At 37.5% G+C, this 23,176-nt stretch overlaps 1 protein-coding gene and 1 long non-coding RNA gene across 2 annotated transcripts in view; both read right to left on the reverse strand.

Annotated features, from left to right (window-relative positions):
- Positions 1-23,176, reverse strand: part of NRG1 (neuregulin 1) — a 566,300-nt gene that overhangs the window by 332,777 nt on the left and 210,347 nt on the right. The window lies entirely within an intron of this gene.
- On the reverse strand, positions 19,559-22,031 carry LOC129404231 (uncharacterized). The gene is made up of 3 exons (XR_008629781.1): positions 20,469-22,031; positions 20,084-20,159; positions 19,559-19,699 (listed from the first exon to the last, which is right to left on the reverse strand). It is a non-coding gene; the product is annotated as an uncharacterized LOC129404231 (long non-coding RNA).

Consider the following 23,176-nt stretch of genomic DNA (forward strand, 5'->3'; position numbering starts at 1 on the left):
ACATTGATTCTGAAAAAACAACAAGGACAAAACTTTCTTTAACTTCAAAGTAATAGTACTACGATTAAATGTAGCAATGATGTATTAATTGGTTCTAATTGGTAAATGAAAATTTGTGTTTTTCGTGAAAAATCAAGTGGAGACTCCGACTGAGGAAATAGCATATAACTAAGCGCTGGAAAATCTGCAAAATAAAATCTGATTCCGTACATAATTTTTAAAATACTGTTCTGGTGATTTTAATGATTGCCAACACATATTTCAAGCCTTTATAAAGATTAAGAGTTTGGAGCAAGAACTCATGCTTAGAGTTTTATAGTAAGAAAGGCATCTTCTTATTTTTGTTTACCAAGAAATCCACTGTAAGCTATTACCTTATTTTAAATTTCTGTCTCCTCTTAGCAAAAATTAGAATTGCCAGTCTAAGAAAATATAATAGAATCTCAGGTAAGATAGCTGTATCTCTAGCTGGCACATTGGATCCCCACCTCATATACTTCTTCTTTATGTAACTACCTATGATGTAAATTTCCCCCATAGTGATCGGCTTTGTTTTAAGTTTATGACTGTGGAGGAAGTGTGTCAGAAGGTTTGCTCATATCAGCCCAATAAATAACCAAGAGAGGACCTCATTCTTCTAGTTGCTAGTTTTCTCAAGCCTTTTGGACTGGTGTTTCTCTTGTGAAGACTATACATGGAATAATCTTATTAAAGATATTTTTAGTATATTCATCACCAAATGTCCTTATGAGTTAAGGGAAATGCTTACTACCTTCTGGTCATGAGTACCTAACAAAATAGCATGAGGTTCATCGTGTCTGACTGTCCTTCTTGACCTGGTGAGTGTGGAGAAATCGGTCATGGAAATAAGGAGTTTCCCAGAACTTTTATTCAACTCCTCCTTCAACATGTTCTGGCAGAGCAAGAGATTCTAATGAGATAAAAAAGATAGCTGAAGGGGGCTGGAGCAATAGCACAGCGGGTAGAGCGTTTGCCTTGCATGCGGCCGACCCGGGTTCGATTCCCAGCATCCCATATGGTCCCCTGAGCACCGCCAGAGGTAATTCCTGAGTGCAGAGCTAGGAGTAACCCCTGTGCATAGCCGGGTGTGACCCAAAAAGATAAAAAAAAAAGATAGCTGAAAGTTTTGGTTACTATTGCGGCTGCCAACCCCAGCATTTTTCTGCCTATAGGAAGAAGCTGGACTGGAGCGATAGCACAGAGGGTAGGGGGTTTGCCTTGCAAGGTGCTGACCCAGGTTCGATCCCACCATCCCTCTCGGAGATCCTGGCAAGCTACCAAGAGTATCCCGCCCACACGGCAGAGCCTGGCAAGCTACCCGTGGGTATTGGATATGCCAAAAACAGAAACAGCAAGTCTCACAATGGAGACGTTACTGGTGCCCGCTAGAGCAAATTGAACAACAGAATGACAGTGCTACAGTGCTAGAGGAAGAAGCAGTTTTTTTTCTAGAAACAACTTTCATTCCTAGATGACACCCCTTCCTAGTCTACCCACATCCTGAAAAAGGTAAATAACTCAGCTGGGTTTGAAGATACATTGTTTCCAAGTCAGGAACAGAGAGGATATGCTTGACACCCAGCTTGAGTGGGACAAAAGGTTATTTCTGATCTGATTCAGTGAACACTTTTTTTTTTTTTGACAATAAAGGTTTTGCCTGACACATGCAGTCCCCTGTAGGTGGCCGGATGTACAGTCATTTCCAAAGTGGGCGGTAGTGCCCAGGGAAAAGTGCTGAGAAGATTCAGGGGGCAGCAGTTGTATTCTGGGATTCAGCTGCAGAATGCTTTGAACGTATTTGCCTAAAGTAGATCCACTTAAGGGATGGGAGCTCCTATGGGAGTCCTGTGCCTTGCAGGTGGCCAGCCCTGGTTCCTTCCTAGAGCACTGCCAGGAGACATCTCTGAACATAGAACCACAAGAAGCCCTGGGCGCAGCCCAGTGTGGCCCAAAAGCCCCCACTGCCCTAAAATGGCAGCTCATTTTTAGGGGGAGTTGAGTGATTTTTTTTTCCTTTCTAAAAAGTGGTCAGTAGGTTAGAGCAGTGTTCTTGTTCAAAATTCAACAAAATTAATATTTACTTGAGCTCTATTTCCCTTAGCACAGTGGGTAGGGCATTTGCCTTGTACGCGGCAGACCCGGGTTTGATTCCTTTGTCCCTCTTGGAGAGCCCAGCAAGCTCCCAAGAGTATCCCGCCCGCACAGCAGAGCCTGGCAAGCTCCCCGAGGCATATTTGATATGCCAAAACCAGTAACAACAAGTCTCACAATGGAGACGTTACTGGTGCCTGCTTGAGCAAATCGATGAGCAATAGGACAACAGTGCTCCAGTGCTATTTTCCTTTCAAGCCCCTGTTCTGAGTTTATGAAAATGAAAATAATTCATTTTCCTTGCTGACCACGCCGCAGGGAAACCCGGAGCTCACGGATTTTGTAAGGATCAGACTCAACTGAGCCTCTCCTGGCCTGTAACTAAACCATACCTCCCTGGTGTTTGGTGGTTCTTGAGTGCTTGAAACCTACTTTTAAGCATCGTTTGAAACATCCTCACTTTTGATTATGCCTGGGATGCCCACTAGGCCTTCCTCAACTGATCTCAACAGACAGTATAATGTCAACAATTTAAAAAAAAATAAGTGACCCAAAATAAAAGCCATTCTCCCTGTTGTAAAAGAAGAAAAAGAAGAAAAGTTCTGAAAAAAAAGAGACACTGGTGGGGCTGGAGCAATAGCACAGTGGGTAGGGCCTTTGCCTTATATGCGGCCGACCCGGGTTCGATTCCCAGCATCCCATAGGGTCCCCTGAGCACTGCCAGGAGTAATTCCTGAGTGCAGAGCTAGGAGTGACGACCCCTGTGCATCTCCGGGTGTGGCCCAAAAAGAAAAAACAAAGTTAAAAAGAAAAGATACTGGCATCAGCCTGGCAATGTGACCGTCACCCAACTGAGTTAGGAATCAGGGCAAAGTTTAAACCAAAGCTCATTTTCAGTCCTGAAACTGCAAACTCAGAGTACATTCCAAGCAGAAGCAGAGCACAAGAAAACAGCAGAGTGAGGTTCTAGAAAAAAGCAACTCAGGTGGTTCAGTAATCTTGAGAAATGAAGAACTGTGCCCGCTGAACTGCTGAAAGAGTCATTTTGCAGTCAGGCAGGTGGAGAAGTGGCATTTGACCAGCCATTTTCGTTTTTGTAATTATTGTATGGGTGTGAAGTGTTGATCCAATTTGTTAGACCTTTTCAGGAACTATTTAGTTTACAAAATCACACTGAAGTATACACCACTGTTATAATGGCAGCAGAGAAAGTTCTTGTTGATTTGCTCTTGCATTTAATATTAATTTTAAGCTTCTATGTAAAAATTTCTGGAAGCATTGAGGGTGTTAGTCTCGTTTTTTTACACTAGAGGGATAAAATTGGGGGTGAAGCCCGGGACCATGACTTAGAGGTGCTTTTACTTATTATATACATTCTCTGATGTACACTGGTTTCTCTTTTACTTTTGACAAAATTGCCATATTTCTGAGAAAAGAATCATCTTTCTTTTCCTTTCTGTGAAAGAAAAATGTGATGATTTTGTGATTACCAAAATGTGGGTTTGCTCTTTGGAAATTTCCTGAGTCCTTTCAATCAATTAACTAGTCAACTCATTGAAAAAATGAGCTGATTCTGCCATTCCAATATAGGAAAATGCAATTTTAAGGAGAATATTCCAAAATTCAGTGCAAGTAAAATGATCTTTTTTTAGGAAATCAAAAGGAAATTAAATGCATTTAATTTCTAGGCAGTCTCAAAATATTGTACCATTGATGTTAATCCAAAATAGGAAATCATGAGACTGCATAATGTCAAAATCACTAGAATATTTTTTAGAATCTAAATTTTTGCATTTAAAAAATATCAGATTTAAATACCTTCTGGAAAAGCATAATTTTCAAATAAATGCATGACAAGATGAAAACTAGCCAGAAATTTTTTGATATGTGGATTTTTAATAAATTTTCTAGGTGGGGAAAATGATGTCAAATCACACAAAAAAATCTAGAATTCTTCCTAGGAATTTGTACTTATAGAGAGAAATTTTGGTATCTGTTGGAAACATAAAAATATCTGTGTTTCCATCTTTCCTCAGGCATCACCTTTGTTCTAATTCTGGCTTGGGAGCCATTTCCCCAATTTCTTTACTTCTTCAACCCGCTAAGTGTATTTCTTAACCAAGATTACTTTTAAATTTTCTTTTCACTTGCAACAATACACCCAATTTCACTATTCCCATCATATCCTTCCAGTCCTTAGGACACTGTCAGTAAAGGGCATTTTTAATTTTATTGCTTTCTAGGAAGAAAAATATGTAAATGATTTGGGAAAATGTTGGTCACAGGCTTATGAACAGTTCAAATACAGAGAGAAAGTTCTGCCTACTTAGCATAAAGACAAACTTATGTTTTCATTCTTTCTGAAATACATTTAGCATAGCAAATAATTCTCCATCAAACTATTACTGCACTTGATGCACAGTGAAGTTTCACTTTTTTCAACTTTGGCACCCACCATCTATCTTCCTAGACTAGTTAAATTTAATTTGACAATCTCTGAGAAGGAGGATCCAGTGAAGGCTATTTTTAACGCCATACCCTCATTAAATTTACTTCAAAATATTTTTCTCAGATGATGCATACTATTTTTGGTACATAGTAAAATAAGTGTCTGGAGCTAGCCAATCACAGGATTTGTAAAATTGTGTAAAAAAAGATTTTGAAATTTATCTGGAAAAAGAATTCAAGATGTAAAACCTTTGGATCTTGGAATCTCTCATAGGTAACTTGGATTTTACTTTCCAGCCTTCCCTTCCATTGTTTCATTGTTCTGCAGTCTGAGTGAGATGTTTCACCTTTTCCCTGCATGGAAATAAGCAACAATAGGACCACTTTGTGAGAGAGATTATGAGGCCTTTCCAAATGGGGAGGATGTGGAAAGCGCCAAAGAGCCAGAGGGCCAATGCAGCAGAAAATGGATCTGACTTCCTTTAGCTCCTAATGAATGCGATTCTTTTGAGCCTAGTCTCAGGTAGACCTGCAAAAGGAAGACAGTCTTTGAATCTGAGCAAAGGAAGTCAGTGTTTATGGGGAAATACAAGCACTTCACCTTCTGTGTGGCTCTAAATATGTATTGTGCCAGCTGAGTAACAATTTTATGTTCTCCATTAGCACTGAAATGTAAATGATAGAGAAATCACCTCCTCGATGTTTTAGGAGCAAGAAAGAATTAAACCTGACTTGTATGTAGCATTCTTGGGAAATGTCCTCGATAGCTGTTGTGAAGGGGAAGTATGACTACCGTTTATTAATGACCACATATCAAGTACTAAATGAGGAGCTTTAAAAATGTTTTGTGTGGGGGGAGGATGAGGTGGGGGTGGTGGGAGGGATACTGGAACCATTGGTGGTGGAGAATGGGCACTGGTGGAGGGATGGGCACTCGTCCTTTGTATGACTGAAATGCAAGCACAAAAGTTTGTAAGTCTGTAACTGTACCTCAGGGTGATTCACTAATAAAAATATTTTAACATGTTTTGTGTTTAATTCTCACAATTCAGTGATAAAATTTAGGTGTTTCCACCTCACCTTCTAGGAATAAGAGTTGTAGTTCTTGGGATGAGAGCGATAGTACATCAGGGAGGGTGTTTGCTTTGCACGTGACGGACCTGGGACCTGGGTTGGATCTTCAGCATCCCAGATGGTCCCCCAGCACCTGCAGGAGTTATCCTGAGTGCAGAGCTAGGAGTCATCCCTGAGCTAGGTCGGGTGTGATACATACAAAAAAGAGTTGCAGCTCTTAACTTGGTAAAAGCACTACATAATTCAAGACTTCTTAGCACTTCATTGTTTTTTTTCTTTTGGACGTCAACTATGGTCAGGCTGCCTCTGTGCTCAGGGATCAACCCTTGTAGGGTTCAGGGGATCGTTAGGGGCGCCAAGGAATTGAACCCAGGTTGACTATGTGAAAGGCAAACACCTGACCTACTCAGGTTCCATTTTTGATGCTTGTCCTTGATGCTAATTGTTACCATAAACTTTCTATTTTTGGTTTGAAAATCCAGATTCCAGATTCACTTTTCAAATGATCACTTGCAATGTCAAAGTAAAGACTGCATTCGGAAAGTCTTCTGTACCTTTGAAATCTAAATAAATTATTAAGACACTGCTGTAAAAAAGTCACAGGAAGTCTTGCAAATTCCCAGGTATATAACCTAACTTGACTCATTGAGCCAAAACTGTGCTTCCAGCAACCTGGATGTTTGCTACCACGGAGATGGTACAAACAGCAAGTAGGCATGGTGGTTGCCAAATCTTTTGCATCTGGTTGTGTCATAGAAACCTTGCCTAAAGCGTGTACCAACCAAAACTAACAGGGAAAAAAAAGCCTAATTTTAAATCTAAAACTATTTTTTTAAGTCTCTAAGCATGAGAGCACAAAGACTTTTTTTTCTTTTTTTGCTATATACTCAGTGCCAATATTTTAAATGGAAAAATGAGACATTTAAATAGCAAAAGAATAAGTACACTGATTTAAAAAATGTGCTTGAATTTAATTGGGAGTAATGGACAGGTTTTGCTGAATGTGAGAAGGATTTTCTTATCAATACACAATTCTAAGTCATAATCTGTGGATGGATTTTTGAGTGCTTGAAAAAACAGTATAATCATTTTCAGGTAACTTCATGTACATCCAGAATCTCTATATAATTTCACTGAGATAAATAATTAGACCTTAATTTTAATTAATAATATTATATAAAGCAAAGTTTGCATACATCCTAGCAAACTACTAGGTTTTATCCTCTAAATGATTTATTGAATCCTCTTTATGAGTGTGATATCATAGTTCATTACCATGGATATGACTATGATGAAATATATCAGCTAGTGGCATTCTTAGTCATCATTTTTCTTCTATACTTAGCGAAATCAGATTCATTTATATATTCCTGTGTTAATAAATTTTCTCAGTACTAAAGATCATGTTGACCAAAAACTGTTTTTGAAGCAACTAGAAATCAGTAATATACAAAAATACAGTACTTATAATTCTCCTTTAGTTTTTGGTAGCAAATTATAGTTATTGCCCATATGTACATTCAATTTTCATGCTTGTGAACACTGCATAGTAAAATAGTCTTTAAATTGTATAAATGTTTCTGTACTGTGACAGTTATCAGGACCTCTTTTTAAGTTCTGAAATGTTGGAAAGCAATCATTTATAGTCTATGAAACAGAATGGTCTTTTATACAGGGCTTGAAAAGTAAAAATCAAAGTTGTGAATTTTTAACTGTGCCTGTGGGGGAACACACAAATTATTTTATTTCTTAAGGTTTCACAGTTAAAAATAAAGTTCAAACTTTATTTCTCTTTTTTTCATCATAAGACGGTGAAGATTAGGAAACCAGACTATCATAAGCTTCCTGGAAGAAAATTACAAAATAGAATTTAGATGTAATCCTGGAAAATTTAAGTGCCTAAAGCAAATGAACCACAAATTATGAGTTTGCATCCTTATTACTCAACACAAAGTAGGTGCTCTACAAATGTCATTGCAACAAATTGAGAGTAAAATATTTGAGCAAGAAAAGAAATTATCCAAATTTTAATTTTAGAGCTCTGTTTTCATTATTATTGCAAAAGTTATATGTGCATGGCATTCATGGAGCTAACTTGATAAGTAGATAGAACGATTTTACATGATCTTTTTTATACTCTCTTTTTAAAATTAGGAGATAAAGGTATATGGATACCAATTAAATAAACATTTTTCAATTAAAATTTAAATGCTTTCCCTCATGAAAGACCTGGTCAGGAAAATCAAAAGATAACGTTCTGACATAAAATATTTGCAAAGCACAATTCTACTGTCTATAAATCTTGAATACTGTAATACAAACCTGAGACTATCAGGTTTGAGGATAGAAGGGCAAAGGAATAACTGGGTTGATTGGAAGTAACTCACAAACATAAGTGAAGTATCTTACACACATAGGTAGTGTTAAGGTATGTAACAGAATGAACCCAAATCATAACCAACAATATACAAAGACTAGGAGGATGGAGGGAGGGAGTGAATGTTGGATCAGGGTGACACAGGGATGGGGATGGAAGATAAACCTTGGTGGTGGCAGTGTGTGACAACCTTAAATATAAATCCCATAAGCTTAAACATTAGTGTAACTCTATTTCCTAAATTCACATGAAAATAGAATACGAAGGATTCCTGAAACTCACTGGGTACAACCCAATAGAAAATAGGCTAAAGACACAAACACATTTAAGAGGATACGCAGATGGAAAGTAATAACATGAAAAGAAGTTTGTTATTACCCACCAAGGAAACAAAAATTGAAGGTGATATGAGATGTCACTATATGCTTACAAAATTTTAAGTGCCACCACGAAATTCTGGTGAAGCTGTAGAAAAACTGGCACTTTCATACTGCTGAAGGGAATGCAAAACAGCACAGCTACGGCAGAAAATCATTTTGGCAGTTCCTTAGAGAAACAAATCACGTAACTATTATTGTACAATAATTATACTCCTGTGATGTATATAAAACTCCTGAAGATTCAAGCAAAATGTACATAAGTGTACATTCAAGCAAAAAATGTACATAAATATTTTTAGCAACCTTAATTGTAATAGTTAAAATAGTCCATATCTGGAAATAACCCGAAAATTCTTCAATGACTGAATAGTGTATCTATCTCATAAAATATCTTCAGCAATACAAAATAAGATAAAATAAAATATAATATAATATAATATAAAATAACCCTGTACACAGTTACCTAGACAAATCTGTTAAGTAAAAATTCCCAAAAGAAGTGTGATAAATAAAGAGTCAGCACCCAAAAGTTCAACACTATGGCATACAGGGATGGGGATGTTATATGATTCCATTATAACATGCTTGAAATAATTATGTATTAATGGTTGTCAGAGTTTAAGGTAAAAATGAACAATACTATAAATGGGCATTACAAGGGATTCTTATAGTGATAAAAACATTTGCATCTTCACTGTATCAATACCCAAATCCTGGTAGTGCTATTGCAGGAGAGTTGTCTGGAATGATCATGTATAACAATTATTGTTGTTCTGGTCCCTTCTCTATCCTAACTGCCCTCTGCTCGCCCTACCCTCACCCATGGCCACATTTGTGGAACGTTTCCTCTGTTAAGCTATAATTTCCACAAAGAATCTGAGAGTGTTAACTCTAAAAATGTCTATCTTACTTGCTGAGTGGAATCTGTAAATTAGAGAAAATGTAGTGCATATAATTAACAAAAGCATATAAAGAAATGTTTTTAAGTAAGAGATTTCCCACTGAGAGCTAGTAAGTAAGCAAAGCTTTAACAACAGTAGCAAGAACAATGTTTTTATAATAAAAGATAAAGGCCTGAATTTCTTTCTTAAGCATGATCTTCATTGAGAAGTGACATTTTCAATTTCATGTTCGCAAAGCAGTAGTAAGATGTTTTGAAAACTATTTTTTTCCTTTTTCTCTCCATAATACTTGTCTTACAAGCAATGAATGAAAACTTCTGATGCAAATAAAGACTAACATCTTCTCAAAAGTTTATTTTTGTACTCAAATACAAACATTCTTCAGAGTGTGTTATGTAATAAGGTTCTGTTTTGTACTGGGCCTGGGAGAGGCAAAGAAGAAAAATACATGCTGGGCCTTCCATCAAGGAAATTCACTTATAAAAGTGTTGTCAATTACCCACCTCATATAGACTTTTAAAACTCAGTGAATTAAGTGAATGAGAAATAACTAGAAGGAACAGTGCTTAGGTAAATGACTGAGTTCATATTAGGAGTTAAGCCAGACTGGGAAAATAGAGGCTTTTTATGATGAGCTAAGCCATGAGCAATGAATAGATATTAGTCATATTAAATAAATGAATAAACAAGACAGCCATGAAGAGTACCAGAAAGGAACTGTAGCTTCCACTTGGATAAATTCCAAGTCTGAGTTAGCTATAGAAGTAGAAGATCCATTGGCTTACTAAAACCTATGGCCCAAATCTCTCCGACTCACTGTGGACATGGACCCAAACACTGCTGCTAGCCGCCTGACGATGAGACACTGTGACAGAGACTTGATGAGCCCTCTGCTTGCTCTTTGAAATGTGCACATAATACAGAGGCATGTGGGGTCCAGTTTGTTCACACTGACATTGCAAACCTGATTAGGTAATTAGGCTCCTCAACCAAAGAAAATACATCATACCTAGTGATTTATGATGGTTCAGGGATTCATTGCAAATAATTTTCCTCTCAAGTGAGCAGTCACCATACAATCAATGACAGGTTTACATACCAAAAAGACACTGTGATTCTGAGAATGTATATCATCTTAATCATCAGACTCATGCTTATATACCAATATAAAAAGGAGTAGGAGAGGATAAAATCTAAATCCAGGGGTTCTTGTATAAATCATGCTTGGAGCAAACAAAAGCTAGTTATTAACCAAAAAGTCAAATAAGCTTCTAATCCTTTTGGAAGATAAATTAATTATGAACATTAGAAATTAAGATGGAAGAAGAAAATCAAACTTTATATTCAGTTATAGTATGACTAGCAGTTATTTTAGAATTCAAGAAATAGAAATGACATAAAAATTACATTAAGTTTTCATTTTGGCTAATAAAACATTTATAAATAAAAGTATCTTGATGTGGGATTATGAGTGTATATTTATGTATAAAATTTGCTGAAATATCCCCCAAATACATCCAGAATTATTATTATTTTTAAATTTAGTTATTTTTTTAATTAGTGAATCATCGTGAGGATACAGTTACAGATTTACACATTTTCGTGCTCGTGTTTCCCTCATACAATGTTCAAGAACCCATCCCTTCACCAGTGCCCATTCTCCACCACCAATAAACCCAGTGTCCCTCCCACCCCCCAATCCCATCTCCCCCCACCCCACCCTGCCTCTGTGGCAGGGTATTCCCTTTTGTTCTCTCTCTCCAATTGGGTGTTGTGGTTTGTAATAGGGGTGTTGAGTGGCCATTGTGTTCAGTCTCTAGTCTACTTTCAGCACACATCACCTTTCCCCCGCGTGGCCTCCAACCACATTTTACTTGGTGTTCCCTTCTCTATCTGAGCTGCCTTTTCCCCAGAATGTGAGGTCAGCTTCCAAGCCATGGAGTCAACCTCCTGGTACTTATTTTTACTATTCTTGGGTGTTAGTCTCCTACTCTGTTATTTTATATTCCACAGATGAGTGCAATCTTTCTATATCTGTCTCTCTCTGACTCATTTGGCAATTTGATGTTACTTAATTTTATGTTATATTTTTAAATTTATTGCTTATATTGGTTTAAAATATTACAGGACTTCAGTAATTTAAGTTTATAGCCTATAATTGTTACCAAATCCATCACTAATACTTTATCCAAAAGACCATTTGCTCATGCCTCCAACCATGACCCTTCCTTTAACACAAGCCATCAGCATAGTTTTCAGTGAGACTAGGAGTTGGTCAGGTTTACTTCGTGTGTGAGTTCATTTGCCTTAGTTATTCCTATTCCACACGTGAATGAAACCATCCAGCAACTCTATGTCTCTTCCTTTATATAATTTCACTTAGCATAAGAATTTCATTATCTATCCATTCTGACATAAAATGGCTATTAATTTTTATACTATTTGCTAATTTTCCATATTTAAGTAATATTCTATGGAGTTCAAATACTACAGCACCCTTACCCAGTCATCTGGGCTAGGCATTGAGACTGCTTCCATAATTTGGTTATTTTAAATGATTCTGCAAACTTAGGAGTGCAAATGTTATCAACAGTGTTTTGGAGAAATGCTTACGGCTGGTATTGCTAAATCATATGAAATTTCCATTTTTATTTATCACTAAGTTTTGTTTGTTTGGGGGCTACATTCAGCAGTGCTCAAAGGCAACTACTGCATCTGTGTATAACAGTGGCCTCTGGCAGTGCTCAGGGTACCAGATGTGGTGCCAGGGATTCAAGCTGAGGGTGGAGAGATGCAAAGCAGAGATCTCAACTCTTGTACTATCTCTTAGGCCCTACTCATTACTTTTAAAGTTCTTTCTTTCCCTCTTCAAATATGAGTGACAGCTTAGTTACCATTTTTACTTTTCTAAGGATTCTGCATATTTTTTCCCAGAAATATTGCATCATTTTTTTTTCTCTTACCAACAATTCATCAGAGTTCTGGTTTGCATTTATTTAATAATAAGGGATGTTGAATATTTATTTATGTATCTGTGTATCAACTGTAACGTCTTTAAAGGAATATCTACTTTTGCTCATTTTTAAATTGGATTACTTATCTTTTGTTGTATTTAATATTTCCAGATTACAAAAATACCCTGCTGGTGCTTTACTGGAGAATCCTTTTTATATGCATATCAAGTATAAAACTCTGAGGTTTAGAGACTGTTAATCAGATACATTTACATAACTGTTAACTGAGGTAGCTGTATGACCATCGATCGAATATCTCCCCACTCACTTGCAATAATGAAAAATCTTTATGAAGTATCTGAATTATGCCAAATGCTCTCCTATGACTCTTCTGGTCAACAAAATTGTTTTGGTTACTCAACTGGACGCTAAGAGACCTGACTCCTCACGAACTCCTCAATCCACTTCCTGGAGCCAATACTATATTTGGGAAGTTTATTTTCCTTCAGTTTCACTAATGATGCTTTACAACACTGAATGTACCCCCCATGGACCACACTTGAGTATGGTTTAGGAACCCAAATTTTAGCTCCATCATCAATGTATTAACTCTCTGGCTGTTAGGAAGGCATTTCCTTAGAATTCTTTTGTTTACCAAACAGGGAGAAACCCAGGAGAGTGAGGCTGCCACTACGACAGTTTTCCAAACCTGGACCTTAAAATTAAAGCAGGAAAGAGTCTTTTTCAAGAGACAATCAACCACAAGTGTCTGTGGGGTAGAGGATAGGTAAGATGGAAAAGAGACTAGTATGACAATAATAGCTGGGAATGATCACGCTGGACAAGATCTGAGTGTTAAAAGTAGGTAAAGGGATATTCTTGATAACCTTTAATTGTTAATATTGCAAACCACAATGCACTAAAGGAGAGATAGATAAAAAGAGAGAAACAGAGATAGAGACAAAGACAGAGAAATAAGAAAAACCCCTGCCATAGAGGCAGGCTGCGGGTGGGGGGGTTGGGGGTAATGGAAGAAAACTTGAGGACACTGGTGCTGGGAAATGTACACTGGTGGAGGGATGGGGGTTGGAATATTGTGTGACTGAAATCTAATGATGAACAGCTTTGTAAGGGTCTATCTCACAGAGATTCAATAAAATACTTTAAAAATTTCAGATGAAAATATATATCTATAGAGGATTTTCTAAAAAAAACACTTTGTAAATTAAAAAAACAAAGATGCAGTCACTGAAGTATCTGCATCCCTGGCAGGTAGTTCCATCTGCCATGCTCCTATATTCATTCCAATTAGCATAGAACACAGAGGCCTGGGGTCTCCTCAAGAGCGTTGTGAAAATGCACCTGGACAGATGGACAGAGATGATGATCCACAGTGGTCTCTCCTAGCTTTACCCAGGGGAGTTCCCTGTCAAATTATTTGGTAATTGTGTCTTTGGAAATCACAATGAGAGTTTCAGAAACTGAGGTACCAGTGTAGTTTCAGTGGTTGGCAGTTGACAGAACAAGCTAATAACCAAATCAAACAGCAGGAAGATTCCTACCAGGTGATCATGGGTCTTCATCCAGACTTCTGCTGTCATTATTCAGTCAGACATTCAGAGAGTTTAGACATTTGATTCCAGTATCTCACCTATCAGTTGCTTGACATTGAGAATATTATATCTCTAAATTTCACATTTAAAATGTTGAATTAGCTTATAAGTGGATGGACATGGAGAAAATCATGCTAAGTGAAATGAGTCAGAAAGAGAGGGACAGACATAGAATGACTGCACTCTTGTGGAGTATAGAATAACGTCACATGAGGCTGACACCTGAGGACAGTAGAGACAGTGCCAGGAAGATTGTTCCATGGTTGGCATCCTGCCTCATGAGCTGGGGGAGAAGGCAGCTGGAATAGAGAAGGGATCACTAAGTTAATGATGGTTGGTGCAATAGCTTGAGATGGGAGATGTGTGCTGAAAGTAGATAAATGACCAAATGTGATAACCTCTTAGTATCTGTCTTGCAGACCATAATGTCCAAAAGTAGAGAGAGAGTATGGGGAAACTGTCTGCCATAGAGGCAGGGGGAGGAGTAGGATGGGGGTGGGTACTGGGAACATTGGTGGTGGGGAATGTGCACTGGTGGAGGGGTGGGTATTTGATCCTTCTATGACTAAAACTCAAACATGAAAGCTTTTGGGTGTTAGTCTCCCATTCTGTTACTTTATATTCCACAGATGAGTGCAATATTTCTATGTCTGTCCCTCTCTTTCTGACTCATTTCACTCAACGTGATACCTTCCATGTTGGTCCACTTATATGAAAATTTGATGACTTCATCTTTTCTAACAGCTTCATAGTATTCCATAGTGTAGATGTACCAAAGTTTCTTTAACCAGTCATCTGTTCTCGGGCACTGGGTTTTTTTCCCAGATTTTGGCCATTGTAAACAGTGCAGCAATGAATATACAAGTGCAGATGTCATTTCGACTATAAGGACCAGAAGGTCTGCTCCATGACTTGGAAACCTGCCTCACATGCTGGAGGAAAAGGTGGCTCAAATAGAGAAGGGAACACCAAGTAGAGGATGTTAGAAGGACCCATTCAGACTGAAAGATGCATGCCAAAAGTAGATCATAGACCAAACATGATGGCCGCTCAATACCTCTATTGCAAACCACAACACCCAAAAGGAGAGGGGGAGCAAAAGAGAATGCCCTGACACAGAGGCAGGGTTGGGTGGAGGGGACGAGGTGGAGGTGGTGGAAGGGATGCTAGGACCATTGGTGGTGGAAAATGGAAAATGGGCACTAGTGGAGGGATGGGTACTTGATCATTGTATGACTAAAATGCAAACACAAAATTTTGTAAGCCTTATTGTACCTCACAGTTATTCACTAATAAAAAAAATCACTTGATGTAATAAAATATTAGCTCAAGCAATAACATAAGCAGAAACAAAAATCAGAAATAAATTTGTAATTTTTATGAGTAAAAATACATGAAAACTTTGTAACTATATCTCACGGTGATTCAATAAAATAATTAAAAAAAATGTTTAAATAGGCATGATCGTATCTGTTTTGGGAAGTCCACACCAGGCAGTGCTCAAGACTCACTGCTGATTGTGTTGAAGACATCATGAATGTTAGCCACATGCAAGGCCTTACACACTGTACCACATCTATGACTCCTGATTTATCCATTTTTCAAAGGCATTAAGAGGCAGCACATTGCTCTTAACATCCAGCATTTGGGGCACACGGCATCTGTCCAAGGGCATGGATAAAATAGCTAGTTTACTGGTTAATCCATAGGACACATAATAGATTAGCAGGTCTAAATTGTACTGATATAAACCATTTTGAAAACTGTTCCTAATTATCCAGTGTGTGAAAGGCCACAGGTCTTAGTTCAAATGCTATGATTCCTTATTCTTTCTGGTGACTAACCTTAGCGGAGAGACTACCTGGTCGGCATCCCACTGAAACTTAAGAATTATGCCATTTAAACAGAAATGATAAATATAGTATCTATTTAGAGCTGGAAAGGTGAGAATTGTTCTACTGTGTTGCCAGGAACCAAAACAGTGCAGGTTACAAGACAGAACATTTCCCACTTATCTGTTATACACATTTAGCGTTTTCTATTTTGGTTCATTATTAATCTATAATTACTCTCCTTTGCAGAATTGAGAAATCACAGCAGGAGGTTACAATGCTCAAAGAATTAATTCTTTCATAGACAAGGAAAATTGGAAAAAATACAAGCCCCAAAGGGAGAAATACCTTTCCATATCCTGAGGCATGCTAAAAAGTCTGCAATTAGCTCAATTTCTAATAGTTTCCACAGCTCTGCTACTGGACATATCTTATTTTTCCACGACAAGCCTGGTAAGATTTGCCTAAATCTAGAATATCTCTCTGACCCTGTTGGTTCCTTATCACTTCTTTTCCTAAATGCTGGGAGTGAGGAGTGAGGTGAAACTTCTGTTAAGAGATTTGTATTTCCCTTTCATTCTGATCTTTTCCCTCTGCCATCTTCCTTGTCCCTTCCATCTGGATCTCCACTGCCTGGTCCTTAATTAAAGATGACAGGAATACTCCATATGTCTTTCTCAGCAGACTGGAGTTTTTCCTCTCCAACCAGATAATGACTGACTAGGTTTGTATTCCTGTAGGTCAGCCAACATGCACTTTTGGTGACAATGCCTAATTTGGCTTCTTTACCTGGATTCACTCAGGCACAGTGGCTAAGCTATGTATCACAATTACAAATACAACAAAACTTTCTCCACCAATGCAGACATGCCCTGTATTCACACTTTTATTTGGTTTACATAGGAAATTTAAATTTGATCACTTAAATATCACTTAAAAGTGCCTGTTTCTTCCTTGTAAGTGGGATTTCTCAGGGTCAACGTAGAAAGGCCAGACAGCTGACTTCTTCATCATGATATTAAACATTGTATGATACTGTGGAAGACATCGTCTTTGCTGTCAGGAAAACACTGTCTTGTTTCTTTAGCCACATGATCTTAAGCAAATTATTAAAAAGTCTTTTGGTTCCTGTTTCCCCACTTGTAAAATGAGGATAATTTGGGATACTTACTTTATAGAGTTGTTGACAACATTAAATAAGTTAATAAATATAAAATGATCATAGAATTTGTTTAGTATATAACTACTATGATTATCAATGATATTATCATAGTATCACTATATTTATTTTATATTAATATATGTTATCTATTTTTATGCTTATCATGTTAATCTTAGAATTTTTGGTTCATTATTTAGAAGAGAAAGGCCCAGGTATACTCAAGGATATGAGGCATACCAAGTGCCCACCATTCCTATATACATCCTGTCTTTTTACACATTTACTTTTACCACATGATAGTTGGCTACTGGGCACAATTTATGATGAGAAATTCACTGCTTAAACATGGATTGATTGCTTATCATGCAAACACTCATTGGAAACTTCTTTATCAACACAAGTCAATAAAGAATAAACTTTTTTACTTGTGATATATCTTCTATGTATGTGGGCATTTCTTCTCTCATCCTAACCTTTTAAAGACATGTAACATTTCAAAGAGGAATATTACCCTGCTGACAGAATTAAATTACATTATCTTATAGTGGTAACAAGAGTATATATGGATGAGAACACAACTAGATGAGATCTTTTAAATAAAAACAATATAAACAATCCGAAATATCTATAAATGGGCCTTCAGAATATACAAAGTAAGTGCAGACTAGGATATGAAGAAATATCCTGTCTAAGCTTGTTTCATTCTAAAGAGATTTAAACAGTATCTTGGAGGGATTCTGAGAACATTAGCTCACCTTGAGGTATTGTCTCTTGACAACTAAGTTATGTCACAGTTTTGGTTAGAGTAAGTCATCAACAACACAAATGGATACTATTAGGCTGTGGTAATGAGTACCTGCAAATCCTGAGTAGAAGTTCCAGACAGGTAACAAATATATCTGTTTATTGGTGAGGGTGGAGTGAAACAGAATAATAGTGAAATTTAGGAATTCTACCCCAGGGCTGAGAACCAATTTCTAATTAGAGCATCTACCATCATAGTAAACATTCGTTCTATTAAATGACTTCATCTGCTACATAGTTAGGCTAATAGGAAATAGGCGCAGTAAGAGGTTGGTAGATATTAGCTTAGTATCTAGAATTGGAATGATCTGGGCTAAATCCAAACTCTGTCATAACACTCATTCTGTTGGTCAAGTAATTTATATTTTGAACTTTACCTGTGCCTACATTTGTGTAATGTGTGTATTGAAATACTTACTCTAGAAGTTTGCATGAGAATTAAATGTGGTCCTATAGTTGAGGAGACAGATTGGATTCTTAATAATGGTAGCTATTATTATTAATGGGACATATCTAAACTGCGAGCTACGAGAAGGCAGGAGCCATCTTCATATCTTTATACTTACTCAAATCTAATGATCAAAAATGAATGGTGACTGAAGTTTAAATAAACAATGGAGGAGATGTTTATTATATGTACCCCTCCAAACCAAGGTGTAACACAAGTTAAAATCAGGTGTGTAAGCTAAATATTACCCTGTCAAATAGTGCTTTTCCAAGTAAATAGAATCTTGAATTAATGCCTATTCAGTTCTTCTACCATTGACTAGCTACTTACACAAGATGAAAAGGACACTATTTACACTGATGAATATAATCACTGTAGCACTACCTTCCCATTGTTCATCGATTTGCTCAAGTGGGCACTAGTAACATCTCCATTGTGAGACTTGTTGTTACTGTTTTTGGCATATTGAATATGCCACGGGTAGCTTGCCAGGCTCTGCCGTGTGGGCGAGATACTCGAGGTAGCTTGCAGGGCTCTCCGAGAAGGACGGAGGAATTGAACCTGGGTCAGCCACATGCAAGGCAAACGCCCTACCTGCTGTGTTATTGCTCTGGTCCAGAAACATAATGTGATAGCAAAATTATTGCGGAGATTGAAAAAAAATCTTGGTTTACTGGGAACTCAATTTTGAGTTTCAGTGGAAATATGCCTCAAACAGATCCCCCAGACACCATCTTAGGGTTCATCCAGTGCCTCTAAATATAAACACGTGCTCCTCACTGGCTTTCCAGTATGGCTCAATGGAAAATCAGAACATAGCATGTATTATTGCTCATGGACATATTATTAGATCTAGCGACTTCATTGGATGTGTAAAAGGATTATTACAACATACTCTGCTTCACTGGTAAGCAGAAATAATAATATCTGAAGATATTATATTATTCTTATATTCTTATATTATTCTCTTCAGAAATATTATATCTGAAGAGAATTCCTGAGGAAATCTTAAGAAAGATAAGGCTCAAGTTACTTGAAATGCAATTTCTGTGCACTGGGTCTCTGGTCTCAGGAAATTTTGTGTGGCTCACTGAGTGAATCAAAGTAGGTTGCAAAATCTACCACCAATAATAGTAGCACTGTCCTAAGGCTGGAGGCATGCTAATTTTAAAATGCAGTTAGGATTGTTTAGTCAAGGGCTAGAGAAAGAGTATAGCAGGTTGGGTGCTTGCCTTGTACGTGGCTGACGCATCAAAACTAGGACTTTGAATTTGCTCTCTTGTCCATCTGAACTACTGATCACTCAATCTGTATCCACACTCAGCATTCTTACATTTAACCTTTATTCTACAAGAAAGCATTTAGACAAAGCGAACATTAAGCACATACACTACACATGTATATATTTTCAGGGTTTAACTTTAATCAATTTACATTTCTTCAAATTGCTTTTACATAGTATATATAAATAACAACGGTGGGACACACAATTCTGGGCATGTAGCTGTAGCAAGAAAGTGGATGGATGGTAAACCAGGCAACAGCTGTGGTATATCCATTGTCTCAGGAGAAAGGGCTGCACTGCAAGAACATCTTGTATTGCCAGTGTATGACAGTGCCAGAGCACAGATATCAAGACAAACAAGAGAGAGAGAGAGGGAGAGAAAGAGAAGAAATGATTAAAATGAGGTTATTTTTTGTTGGAAAACAAAGCATTATTTCTTCCTGGATTATTAAGCATGTATCTTTAGTTCTATTGTATTCTAACAATTTCCCTGTAATTAGAAACACATGCGTCTGCTTAAATGCCTGCCAAGGTACCTAGGTAGTTTACTGGCATTACTAATCAGCATATGGTAGGGAAACTCTGCCAGTGAAAAAGACTTCATAGTATTGGGCCAAAGTAGTAGACAGAGGCTGTGACTGAGATGATGAGGCAAAGAAACCAGACTTTGAAACCAGTCTCTGGACACTTACCGTTACACATTGGTCTCTTTCATTAAGTCCGAAGGGATTGTTGCTTCTGCTCAATTCCATTTGGCGACTTCCTTCACTGTATAAAACAAAGAGAAGAGTATCTCTGGTTAGAGTCTTATAAATGATTAACCTTATTTGTATGATAAAATATGCAACTTGTAACTTTAATGGTCTTGGGAAAAGAAACATTTCCACTGCCATCGTGATATTATTACTGAGCAACTTTCCTCACTACACCTGTGTTGATGTGGCCAATGCTTACTTACAAAAGCCTTGACGTGTTGTGTGGAATAAACAAGCAGTACAATGCTATACTATGTCTTCCAATAATGAATTATTGTGACGAGTGTTCTGTCCCCTGAATAGAAAAGAACAAATCGCTCACCTGGTATGAGACAGTCTGTAGACAGTCCTTTAGGTCTTGAACAAATTGACCCTACTTAGGGATGATCCAACCTAAAGACATCTTCAGGGGAGTTCAGGCGTCCAAGGAGACCAGTTAAAATTGCTGAAATGAAGGCTGTGTTTCCATCACGAACGGAGATGATATTCAGGAATTAGCAGGGCGCTGTCAGAAGATGTTACGGCAGATGTTCTGAGTAGTGGTTTGTCCATACCTCAAGCCACCATCTTGTTTTAGTCGCTCACAGAGTAGGAGGAAACTGGCCATTTCGGTGAAAGGTGTACAACATTCAGTGGTTAAGTGTAAAACCATTAAGCAGAAAAACCTCTAGTTCTAGAGCAGTGGCAGCCCTAAGCTGGGTCTTTCGTTGCCTCCTATGTCTGGAATGTGTCAACAAAATCAGAAAAATATTTCTCGACAATCCTGCTTCAGAACCAGTGAAAATGACTTTCACAAGCACTAATTTTAAGCTGATGTGATTTAAAAGATATACACAAAGGAGAGAAATGGGAAGAAATCACTGAAAGGTAATGGGTTTGACAGAATGGTCACTTTTACCATCCAACCATATCTGAGTCCCCTCCTGCGGGTGGAATGTTATTTCCCTAAGACACTGCAGTTGGACTAAATCTGAGCAGCTCCTCCACAGAAATGAACATGGGAGGGAAAGTTATTTGTGTGATATCCTGGTAGGAGTTTAAGATACAGCAGTTTGTGGCCCTCCTTTCTCTTAGCCACAACAAATATGAATCTTTAGAGAGATTCCTCCAACACTATGGATCCCACAGAGAATTAGGTACAGCAGAATACCTGAGTAACACTAGATGTCTTGTATAGTGGACAAATTAACTTCATCTTGTATAGTTGTTTAAACTGCCAAAATTTGGGGGGTAGTTTATTGCCACAGAACAACTCAGCTTATGTCTGTTTTAGCCAAAAAAAAAAAAATAACAGCTTAGAAGAAAACAGGGAGTGTATGGTTGAAACCGCCTCTGTTCCTATTCTATTCATAAACTAGTTAACCCAAGTATTTAAATGTTTGCCAGTTTCTTTTATGTGTAGCATTTTTCCTCAATAGATGATTGAAAGACAGCCTATCCTGTGCCACACATTAGAACAATCTTATAATCCATTGATTAATTGTGATTTGCCTCATCCTGTGACTTAAACCTGATTGTCATTTTTTTCTTCATTCCTTAGGAAGCAATCAAATTGAAGATAGTCAAGTGGATTGAAATAGTTATACCTCTGCCAATGCGATGTTTGTGCTGAGATGTACATTCCAGAAAGTCTTCTTCTATATGTAATGAAATATAAAAGAACAGTTGGAAAATTTGGGAAGTTGGTGGTGTTGATCTGGCTTTTGGCTCTTTGCCTTACTCAGCTTCCCTGATTTGGAGGCCCATCTACCAGCCACACCTCAAAGGCTGTATGACTTTATATCTTTACATATTTTTCTGAATTTGTAATAAGAGGAGGCCTGAGTAACTATGACACCAGGGCAAAAAATAAGAGCAACAGAGAAGCAGAAAGTATAGTATGTGGAGAGGGAGAAGTCATGTTGCTACTACTAGAAAATAAATAAATAAATAAATAAGAAATATTTAATTATCTCTTTCTAAATTTTTTTTAGATTAAGTAATGTATTTGAGAACTATAGTAGAGAAAAGTAACTAACTAATGTCACAACACGTTTTCTATTTATTTTTTCCTCCTGTGCTTAAAGAGTTAAAATTGCCCCAGATGTGCAAGGGCAACAGATGGGTGCATTCTGATGACTTATAATGCTGGATAATAAAATGACCTAAGACTCTATTTAGAGAAATAGAACAGCTACTCTTGGGCTGTTTACAGACTTAGAAATATCACGATAAGCAAATGTAGGCAGTTCAAAGGAATGATTAAAAAAAAAGGACAAGTGGATAAATAATGACCTGATGTTGTTGCGAAAATGTAGTGTAATTCTTGCATTGTTAATCTAAACACAGATGACCTTTGCATTTGCTTAACTTTCGTCTTCAAGACAGGAAACAGCCACTGATCTTTATCAGTAAAATAGAATCTTCCACTTGCTCTCCTGCGCTGACATTATGTTGTATGTCAGAGCATAGCTCAGTCACTATCTCTTCAGAGCACATGCTGAAAGCACGATAGAGAAGCTTATCCTGGGCACAGCCTGTGTGTCCCGGGACAGCGGGTGGCCAATGTCCCCCCGTGAGTAGGCCACGTGCCTGTGCTAGGGGTGAGCTGAGAGCCAGCGCCATGATATGTTCTGCGCTCATATTCACTCACTCATCATTATTACAGACTTAAACATCCTCTAGGGCAAAGCCTACTACTTACTAAACAAACACACCAGATGAACAACTGTCTCATGTATAAGGGAAAAAAGTGAGTTCTATATCCTGTATATTCCGTCATCTGAAACACAAAGAATTGTTTATGAATTACACAATATTTTGCGTCAGAACAGTATCAAGCATCTTAAATATTTTTTTCTATTTCCGATAAAAACTTACTCAAGTTTTTTTTTTTCTTTTACAGCAAGCACATAAGTATACACCCATCCATCAAGTATATAATCTAACACTTTAATAAATTCATGCTGGTAGTTTTAACAACAGCACTCTATGGTGACTGGTGACTAATGCCTCCTTTCTTTCCCCTGGATTCTGTGGAGTTGATATTTC

This window comes from Sorex araneus, chromosome 1 (assembly GCF_027595985.1).
Source record: "Sorex araneus isolate mSorAra2 chromosome 1, mSorAra2.pri, whole genome shotgun sequence".
Classification (NCBI taxonomy): Eukaryota; Metazoa; Chordata; class Mammalia; order Eulipotyphla; family Soricidae; genus Sorex; species Sorex araneus.